Source organism: Scyliorhinus canicula, chromosome 30 (assembly GCF_902713615.1).
Source record: "Scyliorhinus canicula chromosome 30, sScyCan1.1, whole genome shotgun sequence".
In the NCBI taxonomy this organism is placed as follows: domain Eukaryota; kingdom Metazoa; phylum Chordata; class Chondrichthyes; order Carcharhiniformes; family Scyliorhinidae; genus Scyliorhinus; species Scyliorhinus canicula.
The window spans coordinates 10456204-10473227 of record NC_052175.1 but is presented as its reverse complement, the minus strand read 5'-3'; the positions used below and the strand labels follow the sequence as shown (position 1 = coordinate 10473227).

Genomic DNA, 17024 nt, shown 5'->3' with positions numbered 1-17024 from the left:
CCACTATAACACCCATGTCGATACAGAATGTCCATGTTAATTCAGACTGTACTCCTCATGCTTATTCCGGATGTGCAGACGGCATCCTGCTCCTTTTGGGTCACAAAGTGACACCCTGTATTAAGTGATGACCCTCTGTCGTTCCGCACTCTCCCCTCGGCGAACAGTTAAAAGGTCAAATAATTTAGGAATGCTTGATAAAGTAAATGCTAGTGGCCCGTACGGGGATCGAACCCGAGACCTTGGCGTTATTAGCACCACGCTCTAACCAACTGAGCTAACCGGCCCGGCTTGATGGCACCGAAAGAGCTTTAACACAGGATGAGAATTGTTACACTCACTGTAATTACTCTAACAAAGGAGGAGAATGTTTACACTCACTGGCATTACTGTGACACAGGATGACAATTGTTACACTCACTGTTATTCTGTAACATAGGATGAGAATTGATGCACTCACTGTTATTACTTTAACACAGGATGAGAAGTGTTACACTGACTGTTATTACAATAACACAACATGAGAGTTGTTACACTCACTGTTATTACTGTAACACAGGATGAGAATTGTTACACTCACTGTCATTACTGTGACAAAAGAGGAGAATTTTTACACTCACTGGCATTACTTTGACACAGGATGAGAATTGTTACACACACTGTTATTACTGTAACATAGGATGAGAATTGTTACACTCAGTGTTATTACTGTAACACAGGATGAGAATTGTTACGCTCACTGTTATTACTGTAACACAGGATGAGAAGTGTTACACTCACTGTTATTACTGTAACACAGGATGAGACCTGTTACACTCACTGTTATTACTGTAACACAGGATGAGAAGTGTTACACTCACTGTTATTACTGTAACACAGGTTGAGAAGTGTTACACTCACTGTTATTACTGTAACACAGGATGAGAAGTGTTACACTCACTGTTATTACTGTAACACAGGATGAGAAGTGTTACACTCACTGTTATTACTGTAACACAGGTTGAGAAGTGTTACACTCACTGTTATTACTGTAACACAGGATGAGAAGTGTTACACTCACTGTTATTACTGTAACACAGGATGAGAAGTGTTACACTCACTGTTCTAACTGTAACAAAGGAGGAGAATTATTACACTCACTGTTATTAGTGTAACATAGATTGGGAATTTTTACATTCACCGTTATTAATGTAGCATAAGAGGATAATTTTTACACTCACTGGCATTACTGTGACACAGGATGAGAATTGTTACACACACTGTTATTAGTGTAACATAGGATGATTATTGTTACACTCACTGTTATTACTGTAACACAGGAGGAGCTGTGTTACACTCACTTATTAATGTCACACAGGATGAGAATTGTTACACTCACTGTTATTACTGTAACACAGGATGAGAATTGTTATACTCACTGTTATTACTGTAACGCGGGATGAAAATTGTTACACTCACTTTTATTACTGTAACAAAATAGGAGAAATTTTACACTCACTGGTATTACTGTGACACAGGATGAGAATTGTTACACTCACTGTTATTACTGTAACACAGGATGAGAATTGTTATACTCACTGTTATTACTGTAACGCGGGATGAAAATTGTTACACTCACTTTATTACTGTAACAAAATAGGAGAAATTTTACACTCACTGGCATTACTGTGACACAGGATGAGAATTGTTACACCCACTGTTGTTAGTGTAACATAGGATGATTATTGTTACACTCACTGTTATTACTGTAACACAGGAGGAGCTGTGTTACACTCACTTATTAATGTCACACAGGATGAGAATTGTTACGCTCACTGTTATTACTGTAACACAGGATGAAAATTGTTATACTCACTGTTATTACTGTAACACAGGATGAAAATTGTTACACTCACTTTTATTAAAGTAACAAAGTAGGAGAATTCTTACACTCACTGGTATTACTGTGACACTGGATGAGAAATGTTACACTCACTGTTATTACTGTGACACAGGATGAGAATTGTTTCATTCATTGTTATTTCTGTAACATAGGATGAGAATTGTTGCACTCACTGTTATTACTGTAACACAGGATGAGAAGTGTTACACGCACGGTTATTACTGTAACAAAGTAGGTGAATTTTTACACTCACTGGTATTACTGTGACACAGGATGAGAATTGTTACACCCACTGTTATTAGTGTAACATTGGATGAGAATTGTTACACTCACTGATATTATTGTAACATAAGAGGAGAAGTGTTACAATCACTTACTAATGGCACACAGGATGAGGATCGTTACACTCACTGTTGTTAATGTTACCCTTGATGAGAATTGTTACATTCACTTTTATTACTGTAACACGGGATGAGACGTGTTACATTCACTGTTATTACTGTAACACGGGATGAGACGTGTTACACTCACTGTTATTACTGGGACCCAGGGTGAGAATGGTTACACTCACTTTCATTACTGTCAAACACAATCACAATTGTTACACTCACACTGTTACCACTATAACACCCATGTCGATACAGAATGTCCATGTTAATTCAGACTGTACTCCTCATGCTTATTCCGGATGTGCAGACGGCATCCTGCTCCTTTTGGGTCACAAAGTGACACCCTGTATTAAGTGATGACCCTCTGTCGTTCCGCACTCTCCCCTCGGCGAACAGTTAAAAGGTCAAATAATTTAGGAATGCTTGATAAAGTAAATGCTAGTGGCCCGTACGGGGATCGAACCCGAGACCTTGGCGTTATTAGCACCACGCTCTAACCAACTGAGCTAACCGGCCCGGCTTGATGGCACCGAAAGAGCTTTAACACAGGATGAGAATTGTTACACTCACTGTAATTACTCTAACAAAGGAGGAGAATGTTTACACTCACTGGCATTACTGTGACACAGGATGACAATTGTTACACTCACTGTTATTCTGTAACATAGGATGAGAATTGATGCACTCACTGTTATTACTTTAACACAGGATGAGAAGTGTTACACTGACTGTTATTACAATAACACAACATGAGAGTTGTTACACTCACTGTTATTACTGTAACACAGGATGAGAATTGTTACACTCACTGTCATTACTGTGACAAAAGAGGAGAATTTTTACACTCACTGGCATTACTTTGACACAGGATGAGAATTGTTACACACACTGTTATTACTGTAACATAGGATGAGAATTGTTACACTCAGTGTTATTACTGTAACACAGGATGAGAATTGTTACGCTCACTGTTATTACTGTAACACAGGATGAGAAGTGTTACACTCACTGTTATTACTGTAACACAGAATGAGAACTATTACACTCACTGTTATTACTGTAACACAGGATGAGAAGTGTTACACTCACTGTTATTACTGTAACACAGGATGAGAATTGTTACACTCACTGTTATTACTGTAACACAGGATGAGAAGTGTTAGACTCACTGTTCTAACTGTAACAAAGGAGGATAATTATTACACTCACTGTTATTAGTGTAACATAGATTGGGAATTTTTACATTCACTGTTATTACTGTAGCATAAGAGGAGAATTTTTACACTCACTGGCATTACTGTGACACACGATGAGAATTGTTACGCATACTGTTATTAGTGTAACATAGGATGATTATTGTTACACTCACTGTTATTACTGTAACACAGGAGGAGCTGTGTTACACTCACTTATTAATGTCACACAGGATGAGAATTGTTACGCTCACTCTTATTACTGTAACAAAGGAGGAGAATATTTACACCCACCGGTATTACTGTGATACAGGATGGGAATTGTTACACTCATTGTTATTACTGTAACATAGGATGAGAATTGTTACACTCACTGTTATTATTGTAACATAGGATGAGAAGTGTTACGCTCACTGTTATTACTGTAACACAGGATGAGAAGTGTGACACTCACTGTTCAAACTGTAATAAAGGAGGAGAATTATTACACTCACTGTTATTAGTGTAACATAGATTGGGAATTTTTACGGTCACTGTTATTACTGTAGCATAAGAGGATAATTTTTACACTCACTGGCATTACTGTGACACAGGATAAGAATTGTTACACACACTGTTATTAGTGTAACATCGGATGATTATTGTTACACTCACTGTTATTACTGTAACACAGGAGGAGCTGTGTTACACTCACTTATTAATGTCACACAGGATGAGAATTGTTACACTCACTGTTATTACTGTAACACAGGATGAGAATTGGTATACTCACTGTTATTACTGTAACGCGGGATGAAAATTGTTACACTCACTTTTATTTCTGTAACAAAGTAGGAGAATTTTTACACCCACTGGTATTACTGTGACACAGGATGAGAATGGTTACACTCACTGTTATTACTGTGACAAAAGAGGAGATTTTTTACACTCACTGGCATTACTGTGACACAGGATGAGAATTGTTACACACACTGTTATTAGTGAAACATAGGATGATTATTGTTACACTCACTGTTATTACTGTAACATAGGATGAGAATTGTTACACTCACTGTTATTACTGCAACACAGGATGAAAATTGTTATACTCACTGTTATTACTGTAACCAAGTAGGAGAATTTTTACACTCACTGGCATTACGGTGACACAAGATGACAATTGTTACACTCACTGTTATTACTGTAACATAGGATGAGAATTGTTACACTCACTGTTATTACTGCAACACAGGATGAGAAGTGTTACACTGACTGTTATTACAATAACACAACATGAGAGTTGTTAGACTCACTGTTATTACTGTAACACAGGATGAGAATTGTTACACTCACTGTCATTACTGTGACAAAAGAGGAGAATTTTTACACTCACTGGCATTACTTTGACACAGGCTGAGAATTGTTACACACACTGTTGTTAGTAAAACATAGAATGATTATTGTTAAACTCAGTGTTATGCCTGTAACAAAGGAGGAGCCGTGTTACACTCAATTATTAATGTCACACAGGATGAGAATTGTTACGCTCACTGTTATTACTGTAACAAAGGAGGAGAATATTTACACTCACCGGTATTACTGTGACACAGGATGAGAATTGTTACACTCACTTTTATTACTGTGATACAGGATGGGAATTGTTACACTCATTGTTATTACTGTAACATAGAGGGCCCACTTAACAAGAACCCGTATGAGTAGGTTCTTCCCGGAGGTGGAAGACAGATGTGAACGGTGCCAAAGAGGCCCGGCCAACCACGCCCACATGTTCTGGTCCTGCCCCAGACTCGTGGAGTACTGGACAGCCTTCTTCGAGGTAATGTCCAAAGTGGTGGGAGTGAGGGTGGAGCCATGCCCGATAGTGGCGGTCTTCGGGGTTTCAGAACAGCCAGATCTATTCCTGGGGAGGAGGGCGGATGCCCTTGCCTTTGCCTCCCTGATCGCCCGCCGTAGAATCCTGTTTGGCTGGCGGTCAGCAGCACCGCCCAGAGCTGCGGACTGGCTGTCCGACCTCTCGGAATCTCTCCAAATGGAGAAAATCAAATTTGCCATCCGAGGGTCGGACGACGGCTTCCACAGAACGTGGGAGCCATTCATGCGACTGTTCCGGGACCTATTTGTGGCCAATGTACAAGAGGAAGAATAGTCGGGGGAAGGTAGCGGGAGGGGGGGGGGGGGCTACAGGTTCATTACGGGGGTTCGATGGCTAGCTAAGGCCCAAAACCAAGCTAAATAAACATGTTGAGGGGGGGAGGGGGGGGGGGGGCGCAGTTACTACTACGAAGATGCTTACCTGTAAATATGTGTGTTAATTTTTGCGTGTTTGTTTTTGTTTGTTTTTTTTTTTCTCTCTCCTAACAATTTTTAATTTGTTCAATATAAAATACGAAAACTGAATAAAAACATTTATAAAAAAAAAAATTACTGTAACATAGGATGAGAATTGTTACACTCACTGTTATTACTGTAACACAGGATGAGAAGTGTTGCACTCACTGTTCTAACTGTAACAAAGGAGGAGAATTATTACACTCACTGTTATTAGTGTAACATAGATTGGGAATTTTTACATTCACTGTTATTACTGTAGCATAAGAGGAGCATTTTTACACTCACTGGCATTACTGTGACACAGGATGTGAATTGTTACACTCACTGTTATTACTGTAACACATAATGAAAATTGTTACACTCGCTGTTATTACTGTAACAAACGAGGAGAATTTTTACACTCACTGGCATTACTGTGACACAGGGCGAGAATTGTTACACTCACTGTTATTACTGTAACATCGGGTGAGAATTGTTACACTCACTGTTATTACTGTAGTAAAGGATGAGAATTTTTCCACTCACTCTTATTAATGTAACATAGGATGAGAATTGTTTCACTCACTGTTATTACTGTAACAAAGGAGGAGAATTGTTACACTCACTGTTATTCCTTTAACACAGGATGTGAATTGTTACACTCATTGTTATTACTGTAACACAGGATGAGAGTTATTACACTCGCTGTTATTACTGCAACACGGGATGAGAAGTTTCCACTCACTGTTATTACTGTAACACAGGTTGAGAATTGTTACACACACTGTTTTTACTGTAGCACAGGATGAGGATTGTTACACTCACTGTTATTACGGTAGCACGGGATGAGGATTGTTACACTCACTGTTATTACTGTAACACAGGATGAGAATTATTACAATCACTGATTTTACTGTAACACAGGATGTGACGTTTACACTCACTGTTATTAATGTTACACAGCATGAGAATTGTTACACTCACTGTTATTACTGTAACACAGGATGAGAATTGTTACACTCCCTGTTATGACTGTAACACTGGTTGGGAATTGTTACGGTCACTGTTTTACAGTAACAAAGGATGAGAATTTTTACACTCACTTTTATTACTGTAACAGAGGATGAGAATTGTTATACTCACTGGTATAAATGTGACACAGGATGCGAATTGTTACACTCACTGTTATTACTGTGACAAATGAGGAGAATTTTTACACTCTCTGGCATTACTGTGACACAGGATGATAATTGTTACACACACTGTTATTAGTGTATCATAGGATGATTATTGTGACACTCACTGTTATTACTGTAACACAGGATGAAAATTGGTCGACTCACTGTTATTACTGTGACACAGGATGAGAATTGTTACACTCTGAAGAAGGAGCCGTGCTCCGAAAGCTCGTGTTTGAAACAAACCTGTTGGACTTTAACCTGGTGTTGTAAGACTTCTTACTGTTATTACTGTAACACATGATGAGAACTGTTACACGCACTGTTATTACAGTAACACAGGATGAGATTTGTTACACTCACTGTTATTACTGTGATGTGGAGATGCCGGCGTTGGACTGGGGTGAGCTTCTTACTGTTATTACTGTGACGAAAGAGGAGAATTTTTACACTCACTGGCATTACTGTGACACAGGATGAGAATTGTTACACACACTGTTGTTAGTGTAACATAGGATGATTATTGTTACACTAACTGTTATTGCTGTAACACAGGAAGAGCTGTGTTACACTCACTTATTAATGTCACACAGGATGAGAATTGTTACGCTCACTGTTATTACTGTAACACAGGATGAAAATTGTTATACTCACTGTTATTACTGTAACACAGGATGAAAATTGTTACACTCACTTTTATTACTGTAACAAAGTAGGATAATTTTTACACTCACTGGTATTACTGTGACACTGGATGAGAAATGTTGCACTCACTGTTATTACTGTGACACAGGATGAGAATTGTTTCACTCATTGTTATTACTGTAACATAGGATGAGAATTGTTGCACTCACTGTTATTACTGTAACACAGGATGAGAAGTGTTACACGCACGGTTATTACTGTAACAAAGTAGGTGAATTTTTACACTCACTGGTATTACTGTACAGTAAGAAGTCTTACAACACCAGGTTAAAGTCCAACAGGTTTGTTTCAAACACGAGCTTTCGGAGCACGGCTCCTTCTTCAGGTGAGATAGTCACCTGAAGAAGGAGCCGTGCTCCGAAAGCTCGTGTTTGAAACAAACCTGTTGGACTTTAACCTGGTGTTGTAAGACTTCTTACTGTGCTCACCCCAGTCCAACGCCGGCATCTCCACATCATGGTATTACTGTAACACAGGATGAGATTTGTTACACTCTCTTTTATTACTGTGACGAAAGAGGAGAATTTTTACACTCACTGGCATTACTGTGACACAGGATGAGAATTGTTACACCCACTGTTATTAGTGTAACATTGGATGAGAATTGTTACACTCACTGTTATTACTGTAACATAAGAGGAGAAGTGTTACAATCACTTACTAATGGCACACAGGATGAGGATTGATACAGTCACTGTTGTTAATGTTACCCATGATGAGAATTGTTACATTCACTTTTATTACTGTAACACGGGATGAGACGTGTTACACTCACTGTTATTACTGTAACACGGGATGAGACGTGTTACACTCACTGTTATTACTGGGACCCAGGGTGAGAATGGATACACTCACTTATTACTGTCAAACACAATCACAATTGTTACACTCACACTGTAACCACTATCACAGCCATGTCGATACAGAATGTCCATGTTAATTCAGACTGTACTCCTCATGCTTATTCCGGATGTGCAGACGGCATCCTGCTCCTTTTGGGTCACAAAGTGACACCCTGTATTAATTGATGACCCTCTGTCCTTCCGCACTCTCCCCTCGGTGAACAGTTAAAAGGTCAAATAATTTAGGAATGATTGATAAAGTAAATGCTGGTGGCCCGTACGGGGATCGAACCCGAGACCTTTGCGTTATTAGCACCACGCTCTAACCAACTGAGCTAACCGGCCCGACAAAATGTCACCGCAAGAGCTTTAACACAGGATAAGAATTGTTACACTCACTGTAATTACTGTAACATAGGATGAGATATGTTACACTCACTGTTATTACTTTAAAACAGGATGAGAAGTGTTACACTGACTGTTATTACAATAACACAACATGAGAGTTGTTACACTCACTGTTATTACTGTAACACAGGATGAGAATTGTTACACTCACTGTCATTACTGTGACAAAAGAGGAGAATTTTAACAGTCACTTGTATTACTGTGACACAGGATGAGAATTGTTACAATCAGTGTTATTACTGTAACACAGGATGAGAATTGTTACACTCACTGTTATTACTGTAACACAGGATGAGACCTGTTACACTCACTGTTATTACTGTAACACAGGATGAGAAGTGTTACACTCACTGTTCTAACTGTAACAAAGGAGGAGAATTATTACACACTGTTATTAGTGTAACATAGATTGTGAATTTTTACATTCACTGTTATTACTGTAGCATTAGAGGAGAATTTTTACACTCACTGGAATTACTGTGACACAGGTTGAGAATTGTTACACACACTGTTATTAGTGTAACATAGGATGATTATTGTTACACTCACTGTTATTACTGTAACACAGGAGGAGCTGTGTTACACTCACTTATTAATGTCACACGGGATGAGAATTGTTACACTCACTGTTATTACTGTAACACAGGATGAGAATTGTTGTACTCACTGTTATTACTGTAACAAAGTAGGTGAATTTTTACACTCACTTGTATTACTGTGACACAGGATGAGAATTGTTACACTCACTGTTATTACTGTAACACATGATGTGAACTGTTACATGCACTGTTATTACAGTAACACAGGATGAGACTTGTTACACTCACTGTTATTACTGTAACACAGGATGAGAATTGTTAAACTCACTGTTATTACTGTAACAAATGAGGAGAATTTTTACACTCACTGGCATGACTGTGACACGGGATGAGAATTGTTACGCTCACTGTTATTAGTGTAACATTGGATGAGAATGTTACACTCACTGTTATTACAGTAACATAAGATGAGAATTGTTACACTCACTGTTATTACTTTAACACAGGATGAGAAGTGTTACACTGACTGTTATTACAATAACACAACATGAGAGTTGTTACTCTCACTGTTATTACTGTAACACAGGATGAGAATTGTTACACTCACTGTTATTACAGTGACGAAAGAGGATAATTTTTACACTCACTGGCATTACTGTGACACAGGATGAGAATTGTTACACACACTGTTGTTAGTGTAACATAGGATGATTATTGTTACACTCACTGTTATTACTGTAACACAGGAGGAGCTGTGTTACACTCACTTATTAATGTCACACAGGATGTGAATTGTTACGCTCACTGTTATTACTGTAACACAGGATGGAAATTGTTATACTCACTGTTATTACTGTAACACAGGATGAAAATTGTTACACTCACTTTTATTACTGTAACAAAGTAGGAGAATTTTTACACTCACTGGTATTACTGTGACACTGGATGAGAAATGATACACTCACCGTTATTACTGTGACACAGGATGAGAATTGTTTCACTCATTGTTATTACTGTAACATAGGATGAGAATTGTTGCACTCACTGTTATTACTGTAACACAGGATGAGAAGTGTTACACGCACGGTTATTACTGTATCAAAGTAGGTGAATTTTTACACTCACTGGTATTACTGTGACACAGGATGAGAATTGTTACACCCACTGTTATTAGTGTAACATTGGATGAGAATTGTTACACTCACTGTTATTACTGTAACATAAGAGGAGAAGTGTTACAATCACTTACTAATGGCACACAGGATGAGGATTGTTACACTCACTGTTGTTAATGTTACCCATGATGAGAATTGTTACATTCACTTTTATTACTGTAACACGGGATGAGAAGTGTTACACTCACTGTTATTACTGGGACCCAGGGTGAGAATGGTTACACTCACTTTTATTACTGTGAAACACAATCACAATTGTTACACTCACACTGTTACCACTCTAATACCCATGTCGATACAGAATGTCCATGTTAATTCAGACTGTACTCCTCATGCTTATACCGGATGTGCAGACGGCATCCTGTTCCTTTTGGGTCACAAAGTGACACCCTGTATTAATTGATGACCCTCTGTCGTTCCGCATTCTCCCCTCGGCGAACAGTTAAAAGGTCAAATAATTTTGGAATGCTTGATGAAGTAAATGCTAGTGGCCCGTACGGGGATCGAACCCGAGACCTTGGCGTTATTAGCACCACGCTCTAACCAACTGAGCTAACCGGCCCGACTAGTTGTCACCGAAAGAGCTTTAACACAGGATGAGAATTGTTACACTCATTGTAATTACTCTAACAAAGGAGGAGAATGTTTACACTCTGGCATTAATGTGACACAGGATGACAATTGTTAGACTCACTGTTATTACTGTAACATAGGATGAGAATTGTTACACTCACTGTTATTACTGTAACACAGGATGAGAAGTGTTACACTCACTGTTATTGCTGTAACACAGGATGAGACCTGTTACACTCACTGTTATTACTGTAACACAGGATGAGAAGTGTTACACTCACTGTTATTACTGTAACACAGGATGAGAAGTGTTACACTCACTGTTCTAACTGTAACAAAGGAGGAGAATTATTACACTCACTGTTATTAGTGTAACATAGATTGGGAATTTTTACATTCACCGTTATTAATGTAGCATAAGAGGATAATTTTTACACTCACTGGCATTACTGTGACACAGGATGAGAATTGTTACACACACTGTTATTAGTGTAACATAGGATGATTATTGTTACACTCACTGTTATTACTGTAAGAAGTCTTACAACACCAGGTTAAAGTCCAACAGGTTTGTTTCAAACACGAGCTTTCGGAGCACGGCTCCTTCTTCAGGTGAATGGAAAGGCTTGTTCCAGAAATGTTTATGGAACAAGCCTTTCCATTCACCTGAAGAAGGAGCCGTGCTCCGAAAGCTCGTGTTTGAAACAAACCTGTTGGACTTTAACCTGGTGTTGTAAGACTTCTTACTGTGCTCACCCCAGTCCAACGCCGGCATCTCCACATCATGTTATTACTGTAACACAGGAGGAGCTGTGTTACACTCACTTATTAATGTCACACAGGATGAGAATTGTTACACTCACTGTTATTACTGTAACACAGGATGAGAATTGTTATACTCACTGTTATTACTGTAACGCGGGATGAAAATTGTTACACTCACTTTTATTACTGTAACAAAATAGGAGAAATTTTACACTCACTGGTATTACTGTGACACAGGATGAGAATTGTTACACCCACTGTTGTTAGTGTAACATAGGATGATTATTGTTACACTCACTGTTATTACTGTAACACAGGAGGAGCTGTGTTACACTCACTTATTAATGTCACACAGGATGAGAATTGTTACGCTCACTGTTATTACTGTAACACAGGATGAAAATTGTTATACTCACTGTTGTTACTGTAACACAGGATGAAAATTGTTACACTCACTTTTATTAAAGTAACAAAGTAGGAGAATTTTTACACTCACTGGTATTACTGTGACACTGGATGAGAAATGTTACACTCACTGTTATTACTGTGACACAGGATGAGAATTGTTTCATTCATTGTTATTTCTGTAACATAGGATGAGAATTGTTGCACTCACTGTTATTACTGTAACACAGGATGAGAAGTGTTACACGCACGGTTATTACTGTTACAAAGTAGGCGAATTTTTACACTCACTGGTATTACTGTGACACAGGATGAGAATTGTTACACCCACTGTTATTAGTGTAACATTGGATGAGAATTGTTACACTCACTGATATTATTGTAACATAAGAGGAGAAGTGTTACAATCACTTACTAATGGCACACAGGATGAGGATCGTTACACTCACTGTTGTTAATGTTACCCATGATGAGAATTGTTACATTCACTTTTATTACTGTAACACGGGATGAGGCGTGTTACACTCACTGTTATTACTGGGACCCAGGGTGAGAATGGTTACACTCACTTTTATTACTGTCAAACACAATCACAATTGTTACACTCACACTGTTACCACTATAACACCCATGTCGATACAGAATGTCCATGTTAATTCAGACTGTACTCCTCATGCTTATTCCGGATGTGCAGACGGCATCCTTCTCCTTTTGGGTCACAAAGTGACACCCTGTATTAATTGATGACCCTCTGTCGTTCCGCACTCTCCCCTCGGCGAACAGTTAAAACGTCAAATAATTTAGGAATGCTTGATAAAGTAAATGCTAGTGGTCCGTACAGGGATCGAACCCGAGACCTTGGCGTTATTAGCACCACGCTCTAACCAACTGAGCTAACCGGCCCGGTGTGATGTCACCGAAAGAGCTTTAACACAGGATAAGAATTGTTACACTCACTGTAATTACTCTAACAAAGGAGGAGAATGTTTACACTCTGGCATTACTGTGACACAGGATGAAAATTGTTACACTCACTGTTATTACTGTAACATAGGATGAGAATTGATACACTCACTGTTATTACTTTAACACAGGATGAGAAGTGTTACACTGACTGTTATTACAATAACACAACATGAGAGTTGTTACACTCACTGTTATTACTGTAACACAGGATGAGAATTGTTACACTCACTGTCATTACTGTGACAAAAGAGGAGAATTTTTACACTCACTGGCATTACTTTGACACAGGATCAGAATTGTTACACACACTGTTATTACTGTAACACAGGATGAGAAGTGTTAGACTCACTGTTATTACTGTAACAAAGGAGGAGAATTATTACACTCACTGTTATTAGTGTAACATAGATTGGGAATTTTTACATTCACTGTTATTACTGTAGCATAAGAGGAGAATTTTTACACTCACTGGCATTACTGTGACACACGATGAGAATTGTTACACACACTGTTATTAGTGTAACATAGGATGATTATTGTTACACTCACTGTTATTACTGTAACACAGGAGGAGCTGTGTTACACTCACTTATTAATGTCACACAGGATGAGAATTGTTACACTCACTGTTATTAGTGTAACATAGATTGGGAATTTTTACATTCACTATTATTACTGTGTCACAGGATGAGAATTGTTACACACACTGTTATTACTGTAACATAGGATGAGAATTGTTACACTCACTGTTGTTAGTATAACATAGGATGATTATTGTTAAACTCAGTGTTATGCCTGTAACACAGGAGGAGCCGTGTTACACTCACTTATTAATGTCACACTGGATGAGAATTGTTACGCTCACTCTTATTACTGTAACAAAGGAGGAGAATATTTACACCCACCGGTATTACTGTGATACAGGATGGGAATTGTTACACTCATTGTTATTACTGTAACATAGGATGAGAATTGTTACACTCACTGTTATTATTGTAACATAGGATGAGAAGTGTTACACTCACTGTTATTACTGTAACACAGGATGAGACCTGTTACACTCACTGTTATTACTGTAACACAGGATGAGAAGTGTGACACTCACTGTTCAAACTGTAATAAAGGAGGAGAATGATTACACTCACTGTTATTAGTGTAACATAGATTGTGAATTTTTACGGTCACTGTTATTACTGTAGCATAAGAGGAGAATTTTTACACTCACTGGCATTACTGTGACACAGGATAAGGATTGTTACACACACTGTTATTAGTGTAACATCGGATGATTATTGTTACACTCACTGTTATTACTGTAACACAGGATGAGAATTGGTATACTCACTGTTATTACTGTAACACAGGATGAGAAGTGTTACGCTCACTGTTATTACTGTAACACAGGATGAGACCTGTTACACTCACTGTTATTACTGTAACACAGGATAAGAAGTGTTACGCTCACTGTTATTACTGTAACACAGGATGCGACCTGTTACACTCACTGTTGTTACTGTAACACAGGTTGGGAAGTGTTACACTCACTGTTATTACTGTAACAAAGGAGGAGAATTATTACACTCACTGTTATTAGTGTAACATAGATTGGGAATTTTTACATTCACTGTTATTACTGTAGCATTAGAGGAGAATTTTTACACTCACTGGCATTACTGTGACACAGGATGAGAATTGTTACACACACTGTTATTAGTGTAACATAGGATGATTATTGTTACACTCACTGTTATTACTGTAACACAGGAGGAGCTGTGTTACACTCACTTATTAATGTCACACAGGATGAGAATTGTTACACTCACTGTTATTACTGTAACACAGGATGAGAATTGTTATACTCACTGTTATTACTGTAACGCGGGATGAAAATTGTTACACTCACTTTTATTACTGTAACAAAGTAGGAGAATTTTTACACTCACTGGTATTACTGTGACACAGGATGAGAATTGTTACACTCACTGTTATTACTGTGACAAAAGAGGATATTTTTTACACTCACTGGCATTACTGTGACACAGGATGAGAATTGTTACACACACGGTTATTAGTGTAACATATGATGATTATTGTTACACTCACTGTTATTACTGTAACACAGGAGGAGCTGTGTTACACTCACTTATTAATGTCACACAGGATGAGAATTGTTACGCTCACTGTTATTACTGTAACACAGGATGAGAATTGTTATACTCACTGTTATTACTGTAACGCGGGATGAAAATTGTTACACTTGTAGAAGTGGATTTCATTTGGAACTTCGCTGATAGGGTTAATATAACAGTTCTGAAAAGCTCTGTGAAAGAGATGTCAACAGGTCAAGGGATGAAATAAAGGGAGCGTGTTCTGACCGGCATCTGTGAAAGCAGAGATGTCAGAAGGTTATGGGATGGAAAGAGGGGAGTGTGGCTTTAGTACTATTTAATGTTCTGACCCGCATCTGTGAAAGCAGAGAGGTCAAAAGTCAAAGAATGGAATGAATGGGAAGCGTTACTTTATTGCAGAGATAGCGTAATTAAGCTCGTTTGACCAGTTGGAACAAATAAACATTGAAATGTAAAAGGAATGGGCTTTGGAATGAGTTAAGCCAGATGGCCATGGGATACAAAAACCTTTGTATAATATTAATAGTGACTTGTGCTAATGATTATGTCAAAAATAACCTCCCGACCTCGAAGAATAATTCCATATATGTACATGTTCTGGATCCTTGCCAAATCATAGGTGTATCTAGGAATTTAAGGGGACCACCCCTAAGCTGTAAAATGTATAAAAATACAGTCCTTATTCTGGAATTTGGCACTTCTCGAAGGTGGTTACCCGACTGCTTAGAGATTTGTCCCGGCCGTAAATAAACGAATATTCGTTACTGACGTGTTCGAGTGTTTTACTTCTGGACTGACGATCAGATACGTGAAAGCGCAATTCACATTTGGTGGCCCGTACGGGGATCTCCAGAGGGGTCTGCGCAACTAACTGGCGTAATCGACTGAGCTCGTTCAAAGTAGAGGACGAATTTGGCCCCCAACGTGAGTAAAAATTTGTTTTCCACCTTGGTATTCGCCTACTACCAGTTTGAACGTTGCTCAGCCTTGCCGTTGGTTTGTCGAGAAGCCTCTGCGCGATCCAGGTCAGTCCAGCGAACCCGTTTTAAAGAGGGTAAGTGAGTGAACCCTGCGGTTATCGTCTCTAGGGGCAGCCTGAGACCGCCGCCGTGATTCCAGGCAGTGTTCGCTGGAGTTACGGGCGGGGTTGTCAGGACTGCTAGGGGCAGCCTGGGACTGCCGCCGTGATTCCAGGCAGCGTTCGCTGGAGTTACGGGCGGGGTTGCCAGGACTGCTAGGGGCAGCCTGAGACTGCCGCCATGATTCCAGGCAGCGTTTGCTGGAGTTACGGACGGGGTTGCCAGGACTGCTAGGGGCAGCCTGAGACTGCCGCCGTGATTCCAGGCAGCGTTCGCTGGAGTTACGGGCGGAGTTCTCAGGACTGCTAGGGGACGATTCCGTGCTGTGGGCTCCGGACGGGACTGCCGCCGTGATTCCAGGCAGCGTTCTCTGGAAGTTACGGGCGGGGTTCTCGGAGCTTATCCCCCGGTATAACCCATACTTTCACCGAAGAATTTTACCTACTTACCCCTTAATAGCATTGGTGTCCTGGGTCCTGTGTTATT

The 17024-nt window shown here is 39.1% G+C and overlaps 5 non-coding genes across 5 annotated transcripts; all 5 read right to left on the bottom strand.

Moving 5' to 3' along the window:
- Positions 1-213: 213 nt before the first annotated feature.
- trnai-aau lies at positions 214-287 on the bottom strand. Its single transcript has one exon. It is a non-coding gene; the product is annotated as a tRNA-Ile (tRNA).
- A 2426-nt stretch (positions 288-2713) lies between these two features.
- Positions 2714-2787, bottom strand: trnai-aau. The gene has a single exon. It is a non-coding gene; the product is annotated as a tRNA-Ile (tRNA).
- Positions 2788-8770: 5983 nt separating this feature from the next.
- Positions 8771-8844, bottom strand: trnai-aau. Its single transcript has one exon. It is a non-coding gene; the product is annotated as a tRNA-Ile (tRNA).
- A 2265-nt stretch (positions 8845-11109) lies between these two features.
- On the bottom strand, positions 11110-11183 carry trnai-aau. The gene has a single exon. It is a non-coding gene; the product is annotated as a tRNA-Ile (tRNA).
- A 2010-nt stretch (positions 11184-13193) lies between these two features.
- trnai-aau lies at positions 13194-13267 on the bottom strand. The gene has a single exon. It is a non-coding gene; the product is annotated as a tRNA-Ile (tRNA).
- Between the last annotated feature and the right edge of the window lie 3757 nt (positions 13268-17024).